Source organism: Hermetia illucens, chromosome 1 (genome assembly GCF_905115235.1).
Source record: "Hermetia illucens chromosome 1, iHerIll2.2.curated.20191125, whole genome shotgun sequence".
Lineage (NCBI taxonomy): Eukaryota > Metazoa > Arthropoda > Insecta > Diptera > Stratiomyidae > Hermetia > Hermetia illucens.
Window position 1 is genome coordinate 14862373 of NC_051849.1, and position 8068 is coordinate 14870440.

The window sequence follows — 8068 nt, forward strand, 5'->3', positions numbered from 1 at the left end:
AAGGGAGAAATGGAAGTATTTTACAGCGAGGTTTGCGGCGAGTAGCTCACGATCGTTGGAGCTGTAGTTACCTTGCGCTGGGTTGAGCTCTTTGGGAAAAAGCTCAACGGTTGCCAGATTTGGTTCACCCGTTGGTGAAGAGCGGCGCCTACAGCTGTATCTGAGGCATCGACAAACACAGCTAGAGGTGCATCTGGTTGGGGAAATGCCAGCAGTGTTGAAACAACAAGCTGCTGTTTGACTGCCTTAAAAGCATGGACGGCCTTAGCAGACCACGCAACTTTGCGGAAGTCTTTGGTTTTGAACGCAGACAAGTAGGCGTTAGGGATCGCTTGGTGATGAGCGGCCATACCATACCATTGAAGACGCCTCTCTCGCAAACATCATCTATACAAACGAAACAAAACTTCAAGTTTCGCAATACAGAGTTGATGAGCCTCTGGAAAGTCTGCGCGGCATTGCAATAACCGAAAGTCATCCTGGCTAACTCGAAGAGTCCGGTGTGCAGATAGCCGTCTTCGGAATGTCTTCGGGAGCGATAGGGATTTAGTAATACGCCTTGGCTAGATACAAGGTCGCAAAAACACGGCAGTTCGTAAGCGAGTGAACAAAATCATGAATGAGTGGAATCGGGTATACCCGGCTAGGAGAAACAATTTAATTGAAAGAGTGTCACCTTTGCAGGTATAAATTTTCCCTACCGTCTGTAATGAGGTTGCGGGGTCTATCAAGGCCTTTTTCTGCAGGTCATTCAAATGTCCATAATGACACAGGAATTCTACGCCTAATATGGGAGTGCTAATGTCCGCCAGAACGAAACGCAACGAAAACGTTCGACGCAGTCCAAGACTCACGTCCATTAGCCTATAGCCATAGATGCGGATGGGAGAAGAGTTCGCGGCTGCCAGTCATAAATTTTGCGGGATTAGGGTATTCGGACGGGTCACAGGGAGAACCGACATCTCAGCGCCCGTGTCAACCAGGAAGCACGTTTGCTCAGGGGGTCGAGGATTGTAAGGCGACGTGATACTGCGGTAGCAGGTAGCCGTCACCGAGGCACCCAGCGAGCCTAGTTTTTTTGTTACCTTAAATGTGCATCCGGTGGTACATTTGGTCGCTTGAGCTCTTTAGCCTTGAGCTCATGCACCTCCCAAACCATGTCTTGGGAAAACTCCGTGACCACGGGGCGCGCGCGCAGCTCGTGTACCTTGTTGGACGTGGCAGACAACACTTCCAGCAATCCCGAATCCACGCAGGTCAAGATGGCGCAGGTGTTCTCTGGGGGTCGCTGCAACCGGAGGGACTTTGGCAGCTCTGAGCCAACCTTATCTCCACCCAGCTGCTTCATCTCTCGAAGCAACTAGCTGGGGGTGCAATCATCGAGCGTCAGCTCATTCAATAAATGATTAAGCTTTGCTTCTTCACTTACTGAAAGTCGTCGAATAAGCTGCTCCATCAAACGGACGTACGGACAATCCTCAAGCACGTCCGAAACAAGCCGGATGATCTCTTCGCCGAGACCGATGACCATCCGTTAGCGCAAATTGATAGAACCACGCCGCCGGATTGCGCCGCCAAATGGGAAGCACACAACCACGAAGGCTGTTTTCGGGGGAATCGCGCCTCCCGCGGTACTCTACTCGCGCGACATTTTCAGTTACATTTAAGGAGAGCGGAAAAGTTATGATGATCTTTGAGTTAGAGTCTACCGGATATGCAGAGGGAAACGTAGTCATGATATAACCGGCATCAAGGTGAACGGTGTCTCCTGACGGTCGCGCTCAAGGAGGGGAAGAAATTCATCCCCTGAGGTGTGTCGAGGAGAGCATGGCGAGGATCAGGTCTCGGAAGTTACCTGGCTGAGGTGGGATGACTGGCGAGATATGCAAAACCATCTGGCAAGCCATCCCATCTCATGTCCAGTATTTGTTTGAGTGTTGTTTCGGGGGGAGGTATTTCCCTGTATTCTGGAAAACTGCCAGTGTGGTTGTGCTCCTCAAGTCGCCAGAGAAGTATAAAAGTAATACTCGGTCGTACAGGGCGATATCTCTTCTCCCGGCGCTTGGAAAGGTCCTGGAGCGGATTATGGGGGGGGGGGGGGGGTTTAAAACATCTTATCTGGTATCTAATAGATAGTATGGCTTCCTTACTGGTAGGCCCACTGATGATGCCTTAATGTATGTGAAGAACTTTGTTGTCCGTTGTCAGAACAAGTACGTCCTTGGAATCTTTGTAGATTTCAAAGGCGCATTTGATTACCTAAGTTGGTCGTCTATTTTGTCGAAACTTTGTGAGTGTGACTGCCAGGAATTAGCTCTGCGGAAGAGCTACCGCACCTGCGCGTGTTCAAGCCAAGCTTGACTAAATTGGTGAGTATGTTGAGCCGTGTGATGAGGTGTAAATGGGGTCTAAGCAGGAGAGCTGCTAGATCCATTTATGGGCTTCCTCCTGACGGGGCATGATAGCTTGAATGAGTTTCTCTTCAAGCGGAACCTTGAATCCAGTCAGGGTTGTGTTCTGTGTGGCGCAGACTCAGAGGACTGGTTCCATGTCCTCTCTGTCTGTCCGGCGTACTGTGACATCTTTCGTGTTCTATTGTACGCAGTACGGTTGTTGACTTGTGGAAAGGTTTCGATGCAGTTCTCCGCTTCGAGCTAATTCTAGTCAACCCGTTGGGGAGTGCCGTCCCCATATACTCGAGGAGGGCGATCAGACCCGAGTCTGCAAGGGACTCATCTGAAGTGGCTCTGGCTACGAAGCCTCATCGGAGGTTATCTGGTGCCATGGGAACCGGGACGGCGCTCTGAGAGTATATGCTTCAGGAGAATTCCTGGAGGATGTGTTCTTGGCATGGTTATTTGCGGTTGGCCCCCTTGTGGGAGTTTCATGGTGGTTGTGGTTGTACCCATATCGCGGGGAGAGCTCCTCGGAGATCAAGCGTGGAGTTGCGGTGTACAACTCGGGTGCCGTACCCCTTAGTTGCAGCAGAGGTGTTAGATAGGCCTTGCATCAGTATAAACCAGTACCGCTGTGCCAGTCATGGCAGGGCTCTGATTGTGGTCTCAAAATCAATCCATGTCCGAAGAGGACCGTGGGATTATGCCTACACGGCAGGTGCTCACGTTAAACCCTCAGGACTTTCATTACAGCCACTTCTAAATGCTTGTATGAAAAATGACGTAATTTTCCTCTTTTTCAATAATCTGAAATTTTAATTCAGTGAAGCACTGATACAATAATCCCTTATTCAAATTAATATCCTTGTCGTGACCCATTTTGATGCTTCACCAGCAGCGATGTATTATAGCAAAACAGGATCCACTCATTGTATTCCATTCATGCTTACTTTTGCGTACATAAGCCCTGATACATCCGAATGTGAAATATTGTTCGAGTTGAAGGATGATACGGGCTGGATTTCATCAAGATACGTTTCAATGCCCTGGAACAATGTCGTCATCGCTGCTTGTTATTCCATTTTTCCTTTGGATTATTAAAATGTTGCGATACAAAACAGAAACTAATTGAGCCATATCATTCGTCAAACAATACCTACCATCAGTCGGAGGGAAAGATACCCAAATGCCTGCAGGCGATTGAAAAAACAGAGCGACAGGATATGTATCTACAAGGACGCATGCCAGAGAACATCTGATGAACATTCGGAAGACAAACGGAAATGGCGAGTGGCCATAAAGAATCTCCTGTTGAATTCAAAAGAGAGCCTAAGACCGAGTTTCGTGAGAAACTTTCCAACAGCACGTAATCTGTCCAGGACGAAATCTCCTAATAAGGCTCAAAAACAATTCCAGGAGTGCAGATGGCAGTCAGACCAGCGACCATCGCTTTGACCGAATATAATACTCTCGAGGCGCAATTAAGTTCGATCTTTGCGGAAACAAAAGACATTGGTTGAATGCCAAGAAAACTCTACTTCAGGAAGGAACAGCACAGAAACAAGGATACAGAGCAGAAGACTGTGGAGGTGCTTCTGCAAAGAGCAATGCCTTGAGGTATGTTCGTCCTGTACATGACACACTCAAATGGGTCATGATTCCTTTGTTGAAAATTGTTTTGTGTACATGGATTGTACGTGCGTCGGCCCGGTAAGGTTTGAGGCCGGGGACCGAGAAAATGCCTACAGATATTCATGGAAAATTTTCTGGAAGTTACCAAAGAAGAGTGGCCTGAACTTGCAGAGGGAAGCACTGATAACGAGTAGTAATTTATGGTTATATTGGCACGTGCAAATTGAAGAGGAATCAGAAACAGGCTTTTAACGTGAATTTTCAGTTCTTTATTGTCAATAAGTAAATTTTATCGCTTCGCATAGTGCAAAAGGAGTAATAAATCTAGAGAATTTAGAGGACTTGAAGATAATATTTCTGAGATTTCGATTCTTACATTTCAGTAGCAGCAAATTGGAAGGGTGTAGTTACGGCGAAAAAAAAGGACCTTCAAAGAATAGTATATTTTGCTGAAAAATATAATTGTTCCCGAATGAACTACTGTTTGACATAACTTTATTATTGTTCCTTGCTTTGAGGCGGTATCATCGAACGTCAGTCCTTGTCTCAAGGGGTTTCAATTCTCATTCTTCTTGATCGAACTATGGATGAAATTGTGCAGCATCTGATTGCCAATTATAAATTTTGTCCTTACATCTGCTTTTACGTTTTCACCTTGCCTTTGCTGACATCGATGTCCCATTCTGACGAAATAATGGTGGCTATCGCTATTCGACGCGTGGTATGAGCGCCAGTTGAAGATATTAGAGACCACAAACAATTTCATAAAAACGTTATTTATTCATATATGGTTGAATATATCTTTGGTTCCTAATAAGCTCTTTCATCCAGGTCTTTCCTTGTCTCGTAAGGAGAACCTTATTCAGGTCCTTCTCTCTCTCAGCAATGAGAATCTTTGCTAGCATGGCACCCATTGCTACGAAATATTATGTTGGGAAAAAAGTAATGTCGTATTTTGTCAATAGATGGCGATACTTAAACATATCTTGTGTTGTACTTATCGTATCGGGTCATACTATACGACGAATCTGGGCTACAGGTGTCTCTCAAGTTATAGCGCGTCAAAGATGGAGTCTACCAAGGAAGAAATTCGTTATATTTTACATTTGGGCTACTTGAGCGGTAAAAATGCAACGAAGGCGGCCAAAAAAAATTATGAAGTTTAAGGGTCCGATATTATAGCGATTCGCACAGTACAGCGTTGGTTGGATCGATTTCGTGCTGGTGTAGTGGATGTCGAAGATACACCCCGTACTGGTAGGCCAATCGTCGTAGAAACCGATAAAATCGTCGAAATCATTCAAGTAGACCAAGAAGTTTGGAACCATTTGCAGAAGATTGGATTCCAAAAAAAGCTGGATGTTTGGGTGCCATACGAGTTGACGGAAAAAAATCTCTTGGACCGAATCAACGCTGCGATGCACTGCTGAAACAGAACAAATTTGACCCATTTTTGAAGCAGATGGTGACTGGTGATGGATCACGTACGAAAATCTCTAATGGAGTTGCCTTCTAAACGGCAACAAGTTTGCGAACAAAACGGGGCATATTTGACTTAAATCGGATAACTCTAAGTATGTTAAATAAAGCGTTAAAATTCGAACACAGATACGACATAATTTTTCCCAACCCAATATAATACTACAATGGAAATGGTATCCACCCCGGATCCTTTTTGGAAAAGTTCCAAGCTTGGAAAAGCACCACCGATGACAGCGACTTTATTCTGCGGTGGATGTTCGTCAGACAACTTGGAAAGGAAAATCTACATTTCCCTGATCGGAACTGACAGTTATCATCTAAAACCACGCAATCACTGAGGCAATGCATAAATGAGCTCTATGAGTTCATCTAAGAAAAAGCAGAATATCCATCAAAGCATCCGAGCCCTGATAAGGGATCCTCTATTAGAGAACTGCAGAAGAAAACTGTCCAAGCACTAAGTGTCAAAGTCATTCGGAAGAAACGAAATGGTGATGGTCTAAGTGAACCTTTGAGACCCTGCAAGCAACCAAAAAAAGCTTCTTCACACTGAAGAAAGTTAAACCGGTGGAATTACCCCCTAAAGAATTCTTCGATCGTGACCTCAGCACTATGAGTAGAAAACCGAAAAGGATAGGTGCAACAAAAAGTTTTTGTAGTACTTTGGAAATCCAACTGCTGCATCAACACACAGTAATGTTTGCGGCAATTCAAAAGGCAATTGATAAGCTTACTTCCATTTTAAAGCCACTTGGATCATCCTCCGCTGCAGAGTTTCCCTCGGCTGCCTCATCTGAGGATAGTGTCTCCTGGAATTTATTGTTGATACTAGCGCAATACCTAAGTAGTTCCTGCACCCAATCTTCCGCCATCGCTTTTTCTACACTATTCCGGTTAGATCCCAAATGTTGCTGCCGACCCAATGATCTTTGTAATACAAGCTTCGTCAGCATCTATGCTTTATCAATGAGGAACGACTTTTATTTAACGTTAGTAGCGCTACCCAGTATTGTAGATCAATCTATTGATGTTGAGCCGGCCTCATTGTACATTTTTCCTAATTTGCAGGCTACCCCTGCCACTAGAATGCAAACACTTATACCAAGCTGTTGAGTTCAGACCATCTGCCCTGGTTTTCCGGTACTGCACCATCTGTATTTCTAAAATCTGACTGGATGATAAGGTCCTAAATGAGCTCTTCTAAGGATATTCAGCCTTTCGGTGCGTAAAATATCGTCCCTGGGGCTGTTAAGCCTCCTTCAGTGCCTTAGTCATCTTTTCCTTCTCATTTCCGTAAGTCTACGTTACTCCATATCAATATATACTCCCCAGCAAACGTAAGCCCTTTTCTTATTTTCTGCTTATAATTTCCCCATCTAAGCCGCTTCCACTCATACCAAGAACTCCAAACTGCCCTTCATTTTTGTGAAGCCTTTGGTCCTCCTATACTTAACTTCCCTAACATAAGGGTGTTAGGGAAGGATATATATTCATGAACTTTTCAGTTGGAGCTCACTAGAAATCAAATTGCTCGACTTAACTTCAACATTATCCGCAACCCTTCTAATTTCATCTTTCTATAGGCTGATTTCGAAGGTCCAGTTTCAGCCCTAGTGACCACCAACTGAGACTTGTTCATCATTGCTTTAACATACGACCTAATCCGCTATTAATTGTAGACCACTCTGCCTTGCTCCTGCTGCGTTAATGCGTTTCTTCCCTCTTTCAAGCCCCTGCACTCTTATCAATTCTGCTTCATCACTAGAGACTTGCAGTAAAAAAAAGTATGTCTTCAGGATACCACGATGCGATATGCGAATTTCAGGAAAGTTGCTTTGCTGTCACATCGATAACACCCGAACCGTATAGGAATGGAACCCGTACAGACTGTGATAGTAATGCAGAAGTGGCAGTAGATAGGTCACACATTAAGGAGGGGCATTACTGGCTGGCCGACGCGTGGGTTGCCCCACGGGGACTTGGGGGTTTAATTTCACTTAGACTAGATTTCATATTTTTTTGGTTATATTTTTAGGTTGAATAGGTTCTAAGAACGAGACCAGTTTCACTTTTTGGAGCAAACATTTTGAGCCCTACCTCTCCTGTCTTTCGCCCAATATCAGAAATGGCAGTTTCAGAAATTACTAGTCGAGCCCTTTCGTTTAATACCCCCCACGACCATATTTTAAAAAAAAATTACAACCTCCTTTCATAAGTGTCAGGAGCCCCCTTTAATACTCAACACAAAATGGCGCCACCTATTGCATGACACAGAGGCCACATATTCTCAACAAATTTGGTAACAATCGGTTCAACTTTTTTCCAGTAAATCGGGTGTGACAGACAGACAGATAGACGGACCCTGCGAGAGTTGGCCAGGTCTCCCATCAGGTTTATTCAAATAAACCTCAATCATTGCAGGGTCGCTCAGGACATACTTGAGTGGAGCACTTATGAATCTCAGATGGAAACTGCCATCATAAGTGAACCCTACAAAAACCATGACGGTGGCTTCACAGACTTTACAGGTGGAGGGGCGATATGGTCGTGCGGTCGAC